The sequence below is a fragment of the Macrobrachium nipponense genome, chromosome 11, assembly GCF_015104395.2.
Source record: "Macrobrachium nipponense isolate FS-2020 chromosome 11, ASM1510439v2, whole genome shotgun sequence".
Classification (NCBI taxonomy): domain Eukaryota; kingdom Metazoa; phylum Arthropoda; class Malacostraca; order Decapoda; family Palaemonidae; genus Macrobrachium; species Macrobrachium nipponense.
In genome coordinates this window covers 29,730,476-29,750,475 of record NC_061087.1, presented here as the reverse complement: position 1 = coordinate 29,750,475, position 20,000 = coordinate 29,730,476, and the positions used below count along the sequence as shown (strand labels likewise).

Genomic DNA, 20,000 nt, shown 5'->3' with positions numbered 1-20,000 from the left:
AATAATAATAATAATAATAATAATAAAGCCCTCCACTGGAGCCTGTGCAAGAAACACCAGCATCCTTGCAGTAACAAGTGGTATGAGCACCAATCTGAGGGAGTGATAGAAAACGATCAGGCAAAGATCCTCTGGGACTCTGGTATCAGAACAGATAGGGTGATACGTGCAAATAGACCAGACGTGACGCTGATTGACAAAATCAAGGAGAAAGTATCACTCATTGATGTCGCAATACCATGGGACACCAGAGCTGAAGAGAGAGAAAAGGGAAAAAATGGATAAGTATCAAGACCTTAAAATAGAAATAAGAAGGATATGAGATATGCCAGTTAAAATTGTACCCACAATCATAGGGACACTAGGAGGCACGATCACAAGATCCCTGAAGAGGAATCTGGGAAAAACTAGGGGTTGAAATATCCAGGACTCATGCAGAAGAGTGTGCTCTAGAAACGGCGCACATAGTGAGAAAAGTGATGGATTCCTGAGAAGGCAGGATGCAACCCGGAACCCCACACTATAAATACCACCCAGTCGAATTGGAGGTCTGTGATAAACCAAAAATAAATAAATAAATAAATAAATGAATAAATAAAATAATAATAATAAATTGACTAGGTACATCTCCCCTTGACTTAATATACACTTCTAGTCAGCCTAATTCTCCTTCGATTTTGGAGGAGAGACGATGAACATCTCAGATGAGAGAGAGACTGGTTTGGTCAAGTGAGTCTCCAGCGCCCGAGGTTCAGTGATCGTCCCGTGGGGATGGTGATCTATACTTCACGTCAAATACGACTTTTGAAAATAGATCTAATCATGCAATCTGAAGAGGAAAGTTTGAGGAGAACGAGAGGAGCCAATGGAGAGAGAGAGAGAGAGAGAGAGAGAGAGAGAGAGAGAGAGAGAGAGAGAGAGAGGAGGTAAAAACCTCAATAAGAGTAAAGAAAACTCGATGAAGGTACCGTAAAAAGAACTAGATAATCATGCAAGCAACTGGAGAGAGAGAGAGAGAGAGAGAGAGAGAGAGAGAGAGAGAGTTACAAGGATTAGGATGTCTCAAAGACCTGTTAGTCCATCCGAGGAGACACCGTGTGCTCACTTATCTGTAGGAGCAGGTTTTACTGTTCATTCACAGTGTCCTAATGATTTTGTCAAGCTTTCTTTTAAACTCTTCCACATTGTTGCTGTTTACAACTTCTGGTGGCAGTTCATTCCACGAGAGAGAGAGAGAGAGAGAGAGAGAGAGAGAGAGAGAGAGAGAGAGAGAGAGAGAGAAGTAGAACAGGAGGGACGAATCTTAAATTGTGTAAAGAGAATGCGGCCTGTTATTATTTCCCAATAAGTCCAGATTCAGCTCACAAAAGACCAAAGTGAATAGAGGATTAATTCCGGCTACAAACAACGCAAACAATAGCGGCAGAGGTACAAAGGCCCAGCGGTGCTTTGTGTCGGACTTTGTTTATTTTTTTAATTTTTTTTTTTCATTTTAATCGGTGACATAAAGCACACAAGTTCTCGCTGTTATTGTGATGACCTCCAATATCGATTCCAGGGGAAGGGTTGTTTTCTCTCTCTCTCTCTCTCTCTCTCTCTCTCTCTCTCTCTCTCTCTCTCATTTGCTTGCATGATTATTTGGTTCTTTTTACGGTACCTTTATCGAGCTTTCTTTACTCTTATTGAGGTGTTTATCTCTCTCTCTGTCTCTCTCTCTCCATTAGGTCCCTATAAATCTTTCTTCTATAATCTCGGATGTTCATCGTTTCTCCTCCCAAATCGAGGTAAGAGGTACCTAGTAAACTCATTATTATTATTATCATTATTATTATTATTATTATTATTATTATTATTATTATTATTATTATTATTATTATTATTATTATTATTATTATTATTATTATATAGAAGATGAACCCTATTCATAGGGGACTCTGACAATAACAAATGAAAGCAGATGACTAAAATACCGAGAGAAGAGATCACTAAGAAATCACTTATAATTAAAAACAAAATAATAAACAAACTAACTGATAAATAAAGAGACAAAAACATAAGTCATTTAGTGTTCTGCGTCTTATAAGACGGAAAAATACGTAATGGACCATAACTATCTATCACAAACTATTCATTGTAGTCGCACCAGATCGATAGCGGGTTCACAACACCGCGTTACAACCAATTAATTGGAATAACGTCATATGGGTTACAACTACAAGTTCGCGGTTGTTGTAACGTGGACTGAGTAATGGGGCTGATGGACTGACACTTCAATTGATGGATAACTGAGCGCGCCTGGATCCCCCCTTGGGTTTGTGTGTTGGTGTGTTTGTGGGGGGGGGTGGGGGATTTTATATGTGTTTGAGGGAGTGTTTGTGTGGGGGTGTTTGTATGTTTGTGTGTTGGTCTTTGTGTGTGGAAGTGTTTGAATGGGTGTGTGTGTGTGTGTGTCTGTTTGTGTGGGGTTTTATATGTGTTTGAGTTTGGGGGTTTGTGGGGGTGTTTGTATGTTTGTGAGTCGGTGTTCGTGTGTGGATGTGTTTGTATGAGTGTATATATGTGTCTATCTGGGAGTGCTTGTATGTGTGTTTGTGTCGGATTTTTTGGGGTGTTTGTATGTGTCTGCGTGTCTGTTTGCGTGGGGGGTGTTTGTACGTGTGTTTGTGTGGGGGTATTTGTATGCGTGTTTGTGTGTGCGTACATGCTAGTGGGCGTTTGTGTTGACGTTGTGCGTGGGTGTTTGTGCTTGTATGTTTGTATGTGTATATGCGTGTTTGTGAGTAGGAGGTTCCGACAGGCCACTGGACCAGATCAAGGCCTACCTGATGACCTGGATGATAGATATTGATTAAAGACTATATCCTCTAACAGACCAAAGATCTATTAATACAATGTCTGTAGGAAACGATAACCCCCATTAATCCCTATTAACACCGACCTATATATCGCTAAGGGCTATTAGTACATGAACCGACCTATAAGGAGAGAGAGAGAGAGAGAGAGAGAGAGAGAGAGAGAGAGAGAGAGAGAGAGAGAGAGAGAGAGACCTTGTTTAAGCCAACACAGAATATTCTCTCTTTTTCGCTTTCTCACTCTCTCTCTCTCTCTCTCTCTCTAACTCTCTCTCTCTCTCTCTCTCTCTCTCTCTCTCTCTCTCTCTCTCTCTCTTCGAGGCTCTATTAATAGCTCCTCTTTCCCTCTCTCTCTGTCTCTCTCCTTTCGGAGAAAGAAATCGATCAAATATGTAACATCTGTCGACCTCATGAATTTCCAATCACAAGGAAAACGGGCCGTGCCTCTCTCTCTCTCTCTCTCTCTCTCTCTCTCTCTCTCTCTTCTATACGTACTTCTATGTACAAACACATACGCACATTTATATCTGATAGAGAGCGAGGCCAAGAACTGGAAATACGAGAAGCATGTTTGAGAGAGAGAGAGAGAGAGAGAGAGAGAGAGAGAGAGAGAGAGAGAGAGAGAGAGAGAGAGAGAGAGAGTTTGAAACCCGGAAGTGACTGAGAGAATGTTGGGATGAACTCTAACCGGCTGTTACAGTCGCAAGAAATAACTTAAACTATTTAAATTAAATATACATATATACACACATTTATATATAAATAAATACTCAGAAAAAAGAATAATTAGGAAAATAAAATATCGATAAACAAATACTCTGATATTTCTTGAAGGATTCTCAAACTGCTTAATTTTTTACCTTCTTTTAAGACATTCCTAGATATACCACATGTTAGCAATATTGCTCTCAAACATAATTTTTCTTTTCCCGAAAATAAACTAGCCACCTTAATGTAATCAGGAAATTTAAACTAGAATGAAAAAAAATTATATTATCTCGAAAGAAAGACGCTCATTAGAAAGCTTTTAATTAATGCCGTCATCGTCGATCAATCACTGATAATCGTCAAAAACATTCAGCTGGGCCATTAGGTGCCCGTAATAAATTAATACCCCCTCCCCCACCCCCACCCCTACCCCATAACCCCCTCCCCCAAACGAAATAAGTAAAAGCAGGCTTCTAAAAAACCATTCTCGATAAGAAAAAATAAACCTTAATGACCTGTCGCTCTCTGGCTAAACAAACATCGACGTGACCTGACTTGACCCTCGATTCCTATCATCTTTCAAGCAGGTCATTACAGGTCTTTTTAGGATGGGGTTGTTAGCCCATGTGCTTCTTTAATCAAAACGGCTACGACCCACTTCAAGTGACTGACCAACAGGTGCGTAAATCACCGACAAAAATTCATAGATAGACCAGAATTCTCAGAAGCTTCAAACTTGCCCATTTCTCTTAGAAAGCTTTCAGGATCAAAGCTGCCAGAATTTCTCTTAGGAAGCTTTAAAGACGAAAGCCGCTAGACTTTCTTTTAGAAAGCTTTAAATATTAAAGTTGCCAAAATTTCTCTTAGAAAGCTTTAAAGATCAAAGCTGCCAGAATTTCTCTTAGAAAGCTTTAAATATCAAAGCTGCCAGAATTTTTATTAGGAAGTTTTAAAGACAAAAGTTAGAAGAATTTCTCTTAGAAAACTTTAAAGATCAAAGCGGAGAGAATTTCGCTTAAACAGTTTTAAAGATCGTTGCTGCTAGAATTTCTCTTAAAAAGCTTTAAAGACGAAAGCTGGAAGAATTTCTATTAGGAAGCTTTAAAGATCAAAGCTGATAGACTTTCTTTTAGAAAGCTTTAAAGATCAAACCGCTAGAATTTCTCTTAGGAAGCTTTAAAGACGAAAGCTGGAAGAATTTCTCTTAGAAAGCTTTAAAGATCAAAGCTGCTAGACTTTCTTATAGAAAGCTTTAAAGATCAAAGCTGCTAGAATTTCTCTTAAGAAGCTTTAAAGACAAAAGCTGGAAGAATTTCTCTTAGAAAGCTTTAAAGATCAAAGCTGCTAGACTTTCTTTTAGAAAGCTTTAAAGATCAAACCTGCTAGAATTTCTCTTAGAAAGCTTTAAAGATCAAAGCTGCTAGACTTTCTTTTAGAAAGCTTTAAAGATCAAACCTGCTAGAATTTCTCTTAGGAAGCTTTAAAGACGAAAGCTGGAAGAATTTCTCTTAGAAAACTTTAAAGATCAAAGCTGCGAGACATTCTCTTAAAAAGCTTTAAAGACCAACCCTGCTAGAGAAAGCTGCAAGAATTTCTCTTAGAAAGCTTTAAATATCAAACCTGCTAGAGAAAGCTGCAAGAATTTGTCATAGAAAGCTTTAAAGCAAAAAAAAAAAGAACTGCAAGAACTTATCCAAAGCTTTCAAGATCAGAGCTGCAATAATTTCTAGAAGGATTGAAAGACGAAAAAGCTGCAAGAATCCCTATTGGAGAACTCTCTCAAGACCAAGGCAGCCACTCTGTACGTTAAGAGAGGAGGGAGGATCCTGGGTGCTTAGAAACCGTCCAGAAGTGAGTAGCAGGAAAGGACTGACTGATTGACTGTGATCTATCTATCCTGGGTCACAAATACCAACAGCGCCCAGCGACGGGTCTTCTAGAGAAGCAGGAAGACAGGAAATGACAGCCATTTGCTATCTTTACGACTGGGAAGGATCTTACGGGCGAGCTATATATTCTACGAAGGGGATTCTTATGTTATTGTTCTATCTGTCAGTTGCATAAGAGCAGTTTATTTATTACTCTAAATAATAACTCTGAAATAAATTCGTATGATGGGATATAGGTGTATATACTCAGACTGCAATATATTGGAATTATACGTGAGAAAATGCTCCTGAGAGAGAGAGAGAGAGAGAGAGAGAGAGAGAGAGAGAGAGAGAGAGAGAGAGAGAGAGAGAGAGACTTTAACCTCTGCATATCATTAACAAGCATGAGAGCTTAACATACAAAATTGCGCACGATCACACACACCCATACACAATCATATAATCATGCACGTATGCAAATCAGGAATAGCTGTTCCAGGGAATACGGAATAAATAAAAAACAATAACAATAACAACACACTCTTCAGATTAACTTTTCCCATACGAAATCGGCATCGACTTTTAAAAGATCTCAGAACTGGTTTTTGCTGTGACTAAGACCATCGTCTTCAGAAGCGCGATCGTAAAGTGTGTTTTTCATTCTCGTCGAAGTCTTTCCGCTGGGGGGGGGGGGGGGGATGGGGGTTTCGGGGAAGGGGGGGGGCACCTTTCTCCCTGCTATAGTTGCTCTCTTGCCTCACGCACGCTGCTGAATCACCGACGATACGATAGCCAGATGAAGAGACGTATGCGAACGCTTCGGAAGTCTAAGAAGACTTCTAGGCCAGTCCATTACGAAGTTCCTGATTGGCTATTGGTAAGCCAATTACAGGGCTGGAAACTCTCAGTCTCTCGAGAGAATTCACATGGGCAGGATGTATGTTCCAACCTCTCCCGAGGGATACTCTTTTAAGAGTATCCCACGGGAGAGGTTGGAACATACATCCTGCCCATATGAACTCTCGATAGAGACTGAGAGTTTCCAGCCCTGTGATTGGCTTATCAGGAGCGTCATAAGAGACTGGCCTAGACATACAATGCACGCTTACTATGAATCTACTATAGTTAACTTTCGCTAAAGTTGATTTCATAGAATGTTTTCATAGCTTGTAACCTATCGTTTAAAAGCTTTTTATGGATAATATGACAATAGCTGGACTTTTCCCCAACGAAAGAGTTTCAAGGCTGTAGTTAAACTTTCCTCGTGTGAAAAAGAAAGTTTTAAGACAATAGTTAAACTTTCCTCGTGTGAAAAAGAGTTTTAAGACGATAGTTAAACTTTCCTTTGTGAAAGAGGAAGTTTTAAGACGATGGTTAAACTTTCCTTGTGTGAAAAGAAAGTTTTGAGACTTTAGTTAAACTTTCCTTGTGTGACAAAGAAAGTTTTAAGACAATAGCTAAACTTTCCTTGTGTGAAAGAGTAAGTTTTAAGACGATAGTTCAGCTTTCCTTATGAGAAAAGAAAGTTTTAAGACGATAGTTAAACTTTCCTTGTGCGAAAAAGAAAGTTTTAAGACGATAGTTAAACTTTCCTCGTGTGAAAAAGAAAGTTTCAAGACTATAGTTATATCCTCCTGGAAAAAAAGTATTATTTTTTAACCTTTTTCTTTTAATAAACTACAGATTTCTTCTGAATAATAATATTTACAACTTGCTTTCAAAGACAGTGAGGCTTTATACCTGAATCATTTTCTAGTTTTAGTTTTCTACAAAAGGGGAAAGTATTGTCTGTCCGTCCGCCCTCAGATCTTACCTTCTTTGTCTGTGTCTGTCTGTCCGTCTCCCTTCGGGGGGTGGGGGGGGGGGGGGGGGGTAATTCAGGCTTTTAAAGCGTGATGAACCACGACCAATATACAGTTGCAAACTACGCAAAACCAACGCCACACTAATATATTCGGGTAGATGTCACAGATTAACGTTATTCCGTCCTGGAGAGAGAGAGAGAGAGAGAGAGAGAGAGACCCTAAAGTGGATGCCAGACCTCTAAAGGTGGCGTTCACGAACGATTAAAGAAAGACGAAAAACAGCTTTTTTAGTACCTGACCACCGGTTATAGCTGTGAGTCTCTCAAACAGCCGTTGGTAACTGACCCCCCACTTTCTATTATTCAGACAAATTGGTAAAAGGTCTCTCTCTCTCTCTCTCTCTCTCTCTCTCTCTCTCTCTGGCCCAACACTAATTAGGAAGACCGCATCCACATTTCTCTCTCTCTCTCTCTCTCTCTAACCCACACAGGTTACGTAAGGCGACCAGACAGCATCCGTATGCACAGACCAAAAAAAAGTAAAAAAAAGTAAAAAAAAAAAATGCGAAAACATGATAGATTAAACCTCTTCATTACGGAAGGCTTCGTCCTGCCAGGGGTGGTTCAGATCCCCCAGAAGGGTTGGCTGGAGCCTTCTGGTGATAAATGAGTTTTTATTTTGTTATTAATTCACCTTTTTTTGCGAAAGAGTTAACCTTTCCGGTAACGCTGTTATGGGAATACGCGTCCAGAAGGGTGTGTTATATTTTTCGTAAATGCGTCGTATCGTCTCTTCTGATTTAAGTGAAATATGATATGTGGACAGGGAGGTCGAATCAATAGGTTGCTGTTTTAGCCGTCCCGAATTCGTAATGTGAATTATAAATGCATGCACGCATGCATACATTCATGGACGCATAAATTCGTGCATACGCGAATACCCTGCCGCAATCTCTCTCTCTCTCTCTCTCTCTCTCTCTCTCTCTCACACACACACAAACCATTCGCCGTACAGCCAAATTCTGTTTATCGAGCCTTGTCACTAATTGCTGTTTCATCATTTTTAAATTATAAACTCTTGAACAACTGGACATATACACACATACACACACACACACACACACACACATATATATATTATAAATAATATATATATATATATATATATATATATATATATATATATATATATATAGATTATAATAACATCACTGATCTCCCGACTGCCAACCTTATGCAAATGAAATGCTCTTAAATAAAATTACGACCCACGAATCTAACAACAGTTATTCCATTCTGACATGCGGACGTACTCTGCAAACGTACACTTTACAGTTTGCACGTCCTTAAAAAATTAAGAAAGAAACCAGGATCTGTATGGGATAGACTAGAACCAGGTTCCCACGAGCGCCAGAGGAATGATAGAGAGGTGGAACCTTGAACATTGGCTAAAAATCAAGTGTCAAAAGACACACACACACACAAACACATACATCCCTTTGATCGCAATCTGATAGATCGATTCCCAATCTTTGCGTCACTGCTAACCAGTTTACGGGCCGGGTTCCAACTCAATTTGGGAGACAGGAAGCAACAGATGACGGTAAAGCTCCTGTAGGTCCTCGAAAAATCCTTCTGGAAGCAACATCTGGCATTAAAACTCCTATAGGTCCTCAAAAACTCCTTCTGGAAGCAACAGATGACGGTAAAACTCCTATGGGTCCTCAAATAATCCTTCTGCAAACATCACCTGGCATTAAAATCTCCTATAGGTCCTCAAAAACTCCTTCTGGAAGCAACAGATGACGGTAAAACTCCTATAGGTCCTCGAAAAATCCTTCTGGGAGTAACATCTGGCGGTAAAGCTCTAATAGGTCATCAGAAAATCCTTCAGCAAGCAACATCTGGCGGTAAAACTCTTACCGATCCTCAGAAAATCCTTCTGGAAGCAACATCTGGCGGTAAAACTCCTACCGATCCTCAGAAAATCCTTCTGGAAGCAACATCTGGCATTAAAACTCCTATAGGTCCTCAAAAAATCCTTCTGGAAGCAACATCTGGCATTAAAACTCCTATAGGTCCTCAAAAAATCCTTCTGGAAGCAACATCTGGCATTAAAACTCCTATGGGTCCTCAAAAAATCCTTCTGGATGCAGCACCCTGCGGCCTAGACTCCAAATCACCTTCCAGCACCAGCGGCGCTCCAGACGACCCACGGACAAGAGAACAAAAGCCTTACATAGATCTCGAACGTGTCAGGCGCCGTTCGTCTTGCCTCAGGGAGACATAAACGACGAATGAGAAGGTCTAGAGAACAATAAGGACAATAAAGGTGTCACTTCGCCTTGCTTTGCTCAAAACAGTTTATATAGCTGTGACAAGGTCCATCAACCCTTCATATTTTTTTCCCCCTTTAAATTTTCTTTTATATATATATTCCCGTGTTACTTGTTTCATTGCGTTGTTGACATTTCATTCTATTCGTCATATATCTATATATAATATGTATATGTATACTATACGAACATACTTTATGCTACCTTAAATATTTTAAATTTTTAAATTTTTTAAATTTTTAATTGCTTAATTTTTTATAATTGTTTTTTTTTTTTTTGAACTTTTGTTTTCTTTGTTTTGTTTAGATGTAACTATTGTGTTAATAAGTAAATGGCGTTTATATATTATATATATATATCTATATATATATCTATATATTATCTATATATATACATACCTACATACATATACATATTCCGTGATGAATGTATAAATATATACGAGTACATATGTATTCAACTACGTTTATACGTATACTCACGAATGTACGTATAAACGCACGGGGACTTACGCACATAACAGGGGAAACGACACACACACACACACAAGCATTCTCTTCCAATCACTGCCTGCTGAGAGCCGGAGGTTCCACAACACCCCCCCCCCCCCCCCCCCCCCCCAAACCCACGTCCCAGGTATAAATAGATCTTAGATTCTAATTAATGCAGCGTTGTTGCTTGCGGTGGTGAGCAGAAAGCAACTGAAATTCGAGACTGAAATATACAGAGAGAGAGAGAGAGAGAGAGAGAGAGAGAGAGAGAGAGAGAGAGACCGCCGTGTTATAGCTCTGAATAGCGGATAAGCAAAGGACTCCCAGAGCTATATTAATATTGATACAGAGAGAGAGAGAGAGAGAGAGAGAGAGAGAGAGAGAGAGAGAGAGAGAGAAGGATTGCAAGCTACAATAGTTGTGAAGAAGAATAAGAAGAAGAAGAAGACGAAGAGAGAGAAGAGAGAGAAGGAAAGAAGACCTTTACCTTACAGACCTTACCTTACAGTTCGTTCGGGTTGCCCCAGTCCTCATTGTGAGGCGCCTCTAATGTCTACCAGAGTTGCTAGTACATCTTCCGGTATATTTTGCATCTTCCAATCTTGGATGGTCTGGGATGCAGTTTGATATTTGTCGAGCTTATTCTTAAACACATCTACGCTCACTCCTGATATATTCCTCAGATGAGCTGGCAACGCATTGAATAGACGCTGCATTATCGATGCTGGTGCGTAGTGGATTAATGTCCTGTGTGCTTTCCTTCCTTTATTTTTTTCTGGTATAGTTTTGGGCACTATTAATCTACCTCTGCTTGCTCTTTCTGATATTTTTAGTGCCATGATATTTTCTGTTATTCCTTCTATCTGTTTCCATGCCTGAATTATCATGTGCGTTCTCTTCTCCTGTTCTAGACTATACAATTTTTAAGGATTGTAGTCTTTCCCAGTAGTCTAGGTCCTTAACTTCTTCTATTCTAGCTGTAAAGGACCTTTGTACACTCTCTTTGTGCAATATCCTTTTGATAGTGTGGGTACCATATCATATTGCAATATTCAAGTGGACTACGAACATATGTTTTATAAAGCATAATCAGTGTTCAGCTTTTCTTGTTTTGAAGTGCCGTAACAACATTCCCATTTTTGCTTTACATTTTGCCAACAGAATTGCTATTTGATCATTGCATAACATGTTCCTATTCATCATCACACCAAGGTCTTTAACTGCTTCCTTATTTGTGATTGTCTCATTATTAGGTCCCCTATATGCATATAGCTTTCCTTCTCTGTCTCCATAATTTATTGATTCAAATTTATCAGAGTTAAATACCATCCTATTTACCTCTGCCCAATCATATACTTTGTTAAGGTCTCTTTGTAGAGCGTTCCTATCTTCAATCACAAGTAATTTCTCTACTTATTCTTGTGTCATCAGCGAAACTACTCACTACCGAATCCTTCAACATTACTGTCTATGTCTCTGTTTCGAGGTATATACGAAACCTTATCTCTGATAACTAACTGATGATATTGAGGAAGGAAAATGTGAACTGCAATTAAAGGTCAGAAAACTCCAATTCCAATAGGATTGGTGTTCTATAAAACTGTTAACCCAGATTTAGTCGTTCATGACATTTATACAAACCAATTAAGACTTAATGAAATATAGAACTGTATCATGGACAAGAATGCGTTGAGTGCTCATTCATTGGCAGTTGAGACAGGTCGGTGGAACAGAAGAGGTAGGGGCCGTCTGCCGATGGATGAGAGGTTGTGTTCATGCGGTGAGGTCCAGACAGAGACTCATGTCATTGAAAATTGTCCACTTTCGTTACAGATCAGGCAGACGTATAACGTTACCACATCTTGTAAGACTTGCTAGTAACCAGAACCGATTATGATGTAGTATGTAAAATGTACATAAGCTTCTTTCCTTGTATTGAATGTAACACGTTTTTATAATGTGTAAAATATAATTACAGGAACTTGTTGAAGGCTTATGGTTAAATTGGTTTTGTTTTAGTACAATATATGTGTAATAGAAATTAATTTAGTTTGTATAAAGATTGTACAAAATCTACTGTACTTAATTTTGTAATTTGGACCCAAATACTCTTTTGTAAAATTCATATTATTTTGTATTGTGGTCAATAAAAATATCTATCTATCTATCTATCTATCATCTTCAATCATAATAACAAACAATATTGCAGCTAGCACCGTACCTTGTGGCACACCGGATATTACCTTGGTTTCATCCGATTTCTCATCGTTTGCAATAACTATCTGTTTTCTGTTGTGTAAAAATTCTTTTAACCATCTTCCTACTTTATCTACGATATTGTGTTTTCTAATTTTCTTTGCTAATATATTATGGTCTACTTTGTCAAAAGCTTTTGCAAAGTCTAGATAAACCACATCTGTTTCATTTCCGCTTTTCATATTTTTGAATATGTTTCTCACGGTGGACTAACAGTTGGGTTTGTGTACTTTTTCGGGTACGAACCGTGTTTGTCCTATATTAAACAAATTATTTTTTATTAAATGTTTCATAATATTTTTCTTCATTACCCTTTCATACACTTTCATAATATGTGATGTTAGACTCACAGGCCTATAATTACTTGCCTCTAGTCTTGATCCACTTTTGAAAGTAGGGGTGATATATGCTAATTTGTGCTCATCATAAATCTTGCCTGTATCTACACTTTGTCTTAATAATATTGCAAGTGGCTTTGCGATAGAATGAACTACTTTCTTTAACAAAATAGCAGGGACTCCATCCGGCCCTGCAGCAGCTCCATTTTTAATTTCTATGTCAGCTAAATATTCACTATTTTCTTCCCTTACTTCTATATCATTATCTTCCATTATCTATTCTAGGGGTGAATTTTCTCTTATATCGTTCTGCCAGTATGTTGCAAACTTTCCTTTTTTTCATTCGTTAATCTCCCTTTTCCCTTCAATTCTCAGAGGGCCTATTTCTATTCTTCTTTTTTTTATTATTCATCTTCTACGCATATGAGTATAATAGTTTGGGGTTTTTTTTTGCTTGATATTTAATAGGGTTTTTTCTTCCAAGTCCCGTTTTTCATTTTCTTTTTGATTGTATAATCTTTTGTTCTGCATTTTCTATCTTACTTTTTAGTTCTATAACTTTTCCATGTGCATTTTTTCTTTTGCAAGACCTTTTTTCCACTTTCTGATTTTCTGGAACAAGATCCTTCTGTCTCTTGGTATGCATGAATGATGTTTACTTTTCTTCTTCGGTATATATTTTTCCACTATTTTTCTCTCCAATATATAATATCTCCGTATTTACCCTTATGTCATCACTTACGAAAATGTTATCCCAATCTTTTGTTTAATTCTTCATTAATTTCTGACCATTTTATATTTTTACTGTAGAAGTTGTATTTTCCATATCCTTCCCACTTTTTCATTTCTTGCTTATCTCTATTTTCACTTGCTTTGGAATGAACTGTTAATTCTATGACATTATGGTCTGAAATACTCGCATTATAAACTATTATTTCTTTAACATAATAATCTCGTTCACAAATACTAGGTCGAAAGTATTTTCCTTTCTTGTTGGCATGGTGATTTATTTGTTGAATGTTGTATTCTAGTAGCATATCTAATAGCTTTTTCAAATTGCCTCTTATCTTCTGCATACTATTACTCTCTTTTTTATATGTATAAGTACAACCACAATCTCCTATTCGTTCTTTCCATTCTACGAAAGGAAAGTTGAAGTCACCAGATAGGAGAATAGTCCAGTCCTTGTGATTTCTACATATATCATCCAATTTTTCAATTATTAAGTCAAACTCTTTAGTATTAGGAGGTCTATATATTACTATGTTCATCAATTTTTCAGATTCAAATTCTACCGCTATTAGTTCACATTCTGAGTTACTATATTTCTCATATATTTTTTCCTTGTTTTTTGTCTTTCCCATATATTGCGGTTCCCCCTTGATTCCTATTTTTTCTATCTGATCTATAAGTTTGGAACCCTTTTATTTGATCATCATTCCAGACTCTTGGGAATACCAGGTTTCACTTATATTCATTATCTTATTTTCTTTTCATTTTGGGTTAGTTCTTCTAAGTACTCTATTTTCTTTTTGAGTTACTCGTAACTAAACCCTGCGCATTCATCACTATGATGGTTTGCGTGTTTTCTCCTTCATTTAATACTGTAGTAATAAGGATTTTCCCATGTCTCTTTCCTGTTCTGGTATGTTGTTCTTTTTTTCATTTCCAGAAATTCTGACATTAAAAATCCAACTTTTCCATTAATATTTGATCTTCCTTCATCCTTATAATTATTTTCCTTTTTTTGTGTCTGAATCTGCAATTTTCTCCGTTTCTGCAATATCCTCTTGCATAATAAATACAGTTATTATCTCTTGAGTAGAATTTCGGAGCTGATGCTTTGAAATTTTTTTGCTGACACCTCTGCATATCTCATTGGTGGTTTGCTTTTCTCTTTTACCTGATATTCTTGATTTCTCTCTTTATTTGTTTCTTTCTTATTTTGGATTTTATTACTTGGTTGGTTATTTATTTGATTATGATTCATGGCTACAGGGTGCATATATTTGCATTTTTGTCGAACTTACATCCTTTCCTTCTTTTAGGTTTTTTACATATTTTTGGATGCAGATCTCTGCAATCATCCCCATATCCATCTAAGTATGCACATTAACCATATTTTCATAGTTTTGACATATCTTAGGATGTTTGTAGTAACATCTTTCTCCAAATCTGCAATTCCCTCTTTTCAAAAGGTTGCAGATTTTGTCTTTCTTGTCTATTTTTTCCTCTTTCCCGTCATTGTGTAGATCTGGGTGAGAGCCTCTTCGGGATTTGCTTTTCTGTTGTCATATCGTAATTATTTCTTCGTAGGTATGCTGCTTTATTGCCTCATATGTAGTATCAATGAGTATCTCTGCATCCATACTTTTATCTTGTTCTTTGTTCCTTATTTTTTTCTTTCTGTCATTTCATTTTTGTTTACTTCTCTTCCGTTTTCCTCTTCTTCTTTTTCTTCTTCTTCTTCCTCTTCCTCTTCTTCTTCATCCTCAACTATTTGTACATTCAATCTTGATTTAATAACATTGTCTATACATGATAGACATGTTGAACAAAAAATTCTTGTATCTTTTCTCAAATCTTGTATTAACCTCAGCACACTGTGGATGGGTCATCGGCCAATGTTGCATGCGAGAGAGAGAGAGAGAGAGAGAGAGAGAGAGAATTCTGTACTGGGGTAAACCAGGTCTCTCTCTCTGACATTTTTAAATTTGGGATTCATTTCCATAATGTTAGAACATATTGTGTGAATGTGATGTTAATGAATTAAATAATATAGTATTACATCTTAAAATTCAATATAAATAAAGGTAACATCAACAATTTCTCTCTCTCTCTCTCTCTCTCTCTCTCTCATCGTCCCGTCTCCCATCTCTCTTCCAACCTCCTCTTTCTTCTCTCTCTCTCTCCGTCTCTCTCTCTCTCTCTCATACGTATGTGCGTTCCAGTCCCCACCAACCGCACCAGACGAACGCAGGGAAAATTGTAAATGTCAAAATTCTGATTACGACATAAATCCCCCCTAAAATCTCCTCCCTAGGGGAGAGGATTTTGCTCCCCTTGAATAACAGGGGGATTTTCGCATGCTTTAGTTAACTAATTTCTCCCCCCACAACCTGGAATAGAAAATAAACACAAAGCTAAACACTCTCACCTTGTAATGATAATCCGCTCGGTAGCTAAACGACTGTGAACATAAAGGTAGGATATGTCGCGCGAAAGGAAAGGGGGGTAATGACCCTGGGGATTAAGGAGAAAAGGACTCTTTTTGAGGCTGGTTTAGGACTCTGCTCATATATATATATATATATATATTATATATATATATATATATATATATATATATATATATACCTCATGGAGTCCAAAGTTCTATAATTGTAAGAAACGTTGCATCGGAACCAGCAATAAAAAATATTTAATATAAGTAAAAAATAAAATAATAAGAAAAATGTGGGAGTAGGAACCACAAAAGAACGGAGAAAATTAACCCGAGAAAGAGGAGGAAGAGGAGAAAAAGAAAAAGAAGAAGAAGAGTAGGTGGTGAGGAGGAAAAAATATCATAATAATAATAATAATAATAATAATAATAAGAAGAAGAAGAAGAAGAAGAAGAAGAAGAAGAAGAAGAAGAAGGAGGAGGAGGAGGAGGAGGAGGAAGGAGGAGGAGAAGAAGATGAAAGAAGAAATGGGAAAAGCCAAGAAGTAAACAAGAGAAGAAATTCCCATTCCTTAATTGAAGCTGTTCTCTTCCGATTAACTTCTCGCCTGGGCGTCAAATGATAACATCCCGGTGAGCAATTAAGAAACTCAGCGGAAGGAACACACACAAACACTGTCTTCTTCCAGTGTTCCTTCTTTCTCTCTTTGAGATGTGGTAGATCGGATTAAATCTCTCTCTCTCTCTCTAAAACATTTCTTTCTCTCTCTATAATACCAGTGGTTGACATGAAACCTCTCTCTCTCTCTCTCTCGAGCTCTCTGAACATCTCGTCTCCTCTTCTCTCTCTCCTCTCTTCCCTCTTCTCTCTCCTTTTTATGGAACCTGTGAGAGAGAGAGAGAGAGAGAGAGAAGAGAGAGAGATTAACTAATTGATTCAATGTTAACTAGTGTCATATGAAAGAGAGAGAGAGAGAGAGAGAGAGAGAGATATATTTAAAGTAATTTGCTGTCAGAGAGAGAGAGAGAGAGAGACAGAGTGAGAAATTTAATGTTACCTGGTCGATGCAGAGAGAGAGAGAGAGAGAGAGAGAGAGAGAGAGAGAGAGAGAGAGAGAATAGCCGCTGGCGAGTTGTGATTCAGAGATATTTGGCCTATTTCAGCTCTGCGAGAGATTTAAACGCGTGGAAATAATGAGGTCTCTCCCAGGGCGCACAAAAATTGACAAGTCGGGTCAGAGGGTCGGGAAGACCCGATGGAAGTAAGTTCTGAAAACAGGACATATTTCTCAGTGTTTCTAAGTAATCAGTAGAAGAATCCACAGTAATATTCTTCTTTATCTTGTTTATATTTGTAGATATATTTACAATGCTTAAGACCTTTCGTCCATCCTTCTGTGCACTTGATCATTGTGAACAGTTCTACAAAAACATTTCGTCTTGATAAACAAGACTATTACTGTGGATCCTTCCATTGAATATTTCTCGATATATAATCAAGTGTTAAAATACTTGCATCATCATAAATACACTGGATGCACGAAGCATTTAAATACACAAACCCTCTTTTGCATATATTATTATTATTATTATTATTAGTTATTAGTTATTATTATTATTCAGAAGATGAACCCTATTCATATGGAACAAGCCACCAAAGGGCCACTGACTTGAAATTCAGGCTTCCAAAGAATATTAAGTCGTTCATTAGGAAGAAGTAAGACGAGATAAAGAGAAATACAGAAAGGAGAGATCCAACTTATAAAAATAAATAGATAAATAAATAAACGAATAAATTAACAAGGAGAATAGTATTAGGGAAGCCATGTATTGCACTTTCACCTGAACTTCTGAAGAAGTTTCAATTGCACGACTTCCCAACAAAAATTTATCAAAAGACGAAATAGTGCGTTCGAGGCCCGCACCCCCGAGAGATCACTTGCGGAGAGATAGTGACTTATGGAAAGTGATTGGCAAGTCATTGGAAAGTGATTGGAAAGTGATTGGGAACTTTCGAGGAAGTAGGCGGGGGGGGGGGGTGGGGGGGGGGGGGGGGGGGGGGGGGTGGCGAGAACTTATACGGAAATATTCCTCAAAAATGTCTGAGAATGCTTGGAGAGCCGAAGGGGAGAGAAAAAAAAAATAAGGGACAAAGATAAAAGGGAATTGTCCAATCAAATTAAGAGTAGGAATGAAATTGGTGAGATGGGAATCAAGGAAAGGCATGAGAAGGGATCCCTGGGCACTGAGGAAAAGTATAAAAGGACGATCCTGGGCACTGAATAAAAGCATAAGAGGTTATCCCTGGGCACTGAGGAAAGGTATAAAAGAAGATCGCCTGACAGTGAGGAAATATAATTGGGGCATAACAGAGGATCCTAGGGTACTTAGGAAAGGCACGAAATGAGATTCCTGGGCACTGAGGAAAGACATAAGAGGTTATCCCAGGGCACTGAGGAAAGTTATAAAAGATCCCTGGCCACAGGCATAAAAGGTGATCCCTGAGCACTGGAGAAAGGCATATACGAGGGAATCCCTGGTCACTGAGGAAAGGCATAAAAGGCATAGAAGGGAACACATGGGCATTGGAGAAGGGCCGAGGATCGTGAATGAATGAATGAATGAAGGAAGGAAGGAAGGAAGGAAGAGAATGAATGCCTGGCTAAAGGGGGCAAGGAAGGAAGCTGATTGGAAACTCGGCCTCCATAAAAATATGACAGCAGTATCCCCTGATAGATAACAGATTGGGGGGAAAGGATGAGAGGGAAAGGCGACAGTTAGAGGGAAGACACGACTACGAATAAAAGGTGGGGGGGGGGGGGGTGGGGAGGGGGGAGAGGGGGAGTTGACGGCTAAGTGATGGGCGGGAAGAGGGGGGAAATTCAATTAGAAGGTGGGGACGGAGAGCCGACCCCTCTTTTCTCTTATTGCAACGATTGGTTTATACTTTTTTTTTTTTAAAGCTCACGCATCTGCTGACAATGATTGTGGTTTGCGTATCACCACAAGGGGCCACTGACTCGAAATTCAAGCTTCCAAAGAATATTAAGGTGTTCATTAGAAATAAGTAAGAGGAGGCAAAGGAAAATACAGAAGCCCTATGCAATTTTAAAATTTTTTTATTCTTACCTTATCATTTTCTATCTCGCTCAATCATTAGGTCCCAGAAAAGTTTGTTTTATATCAAAGTATAGTTTGGTCTGACAATAATCGTGGTTTGTGTATAATGTCTATGCAAATTTTTTTTATATGTTGCCATTTTATTTTTTTTATCTCGTTCAATCTTTAGGTCCCAGGAAAGTTTGATACCAAAGTACTCCGAGAAAAGTTAGATGCTAAAACTAAATATTCTTTATACTAGAGCTATTAAAACAAATCTGACATCAAAATCATTTACCAGTTCGATAAGGAAATTTCTGTCCAAATTACTAATCCCGAAAAGATGAAACAGAGGAGAAAATATACATGAAAAAGCAGTTAATAATTTCTGACGAAATAAAACGTAATAAAATGAAAAAATCAAAACTAAAGAATTTGCAATAAACTTTACGTATGTTTAAAAAAACTGTAAAGTGATTTAAAAATGAACAGGAGTTTCATGCATTTATTTCTTAACAATTTTTAAAATCTTGCAAGTAGTTAAACACCTAGTATTATTGTATGCATATGTATGTTGTATGTATGTATGCATCTAGAGTACCAGAATTGTACAAATTAATTTCAATATTATCACTGAAAGTTGATCACAGAGCTTTCCTTTCATTTCGCAAAACGAATGTCAAAATATAATCCTTAATCTAGGACGCACGTTGAACTACAAAAATAAACAAAATATTTTTTTAATTAATAACACGACAGTCCCGGATTATAAAAGATTTTTTGCGAAATGACTTTACCACGAATATGAAGCACGAAAATAAATTTATTATGAATTATATTACACACAAAATAGTTCCTCTCTCTCTCTACTCACGTGGACTCCCTCTGCGATGGAAATTGGTCTGGGAATTACCTGTAATGAGAAAAAAAGGGGGTGAGTACCGAATAGAATACAGGTGAGCTTGGAAAATTTACCTGGGCTAATTAATAGACAATTATATTGTTTTGAAAAGCAGATACTGAGCAGTAGATAATGTGGAAAGGCGGTTACTGCTTAAAAATATGAACATAATATATATATATAT

At 37.7% G+C, this 20,000-nt stretch overlaps 1 protein-coding gene across 7 annotated transcripts in view; it reads right to left on the bottom strand.

Moving 5' to 3' along the window:
* The window catches only part of LOC135202104 (uncharacterized), a 438,359-nt gene that overhangs the window by 123,220 nt on the left and 295,139 nt on the right, over positions 1-20,000 (bottom strand). For 3 of the 7 annotated variants that reach the window (XM_064231603.1, XM_064231446.1, XM_064231520.1), the window contains one exon: positions 19,790-19,828. The exons of the other annotated variants lie outside the window; for them this stretch is intronic. The gene's annotated coding sequence lies outside the window, so the exon portion shown is untranslated. The remainder of the gene's footprint in view (positions 1-19,789; positions 19,829-20,000) is intronic. 7 annotated transcript variants of the gene reach the window in all.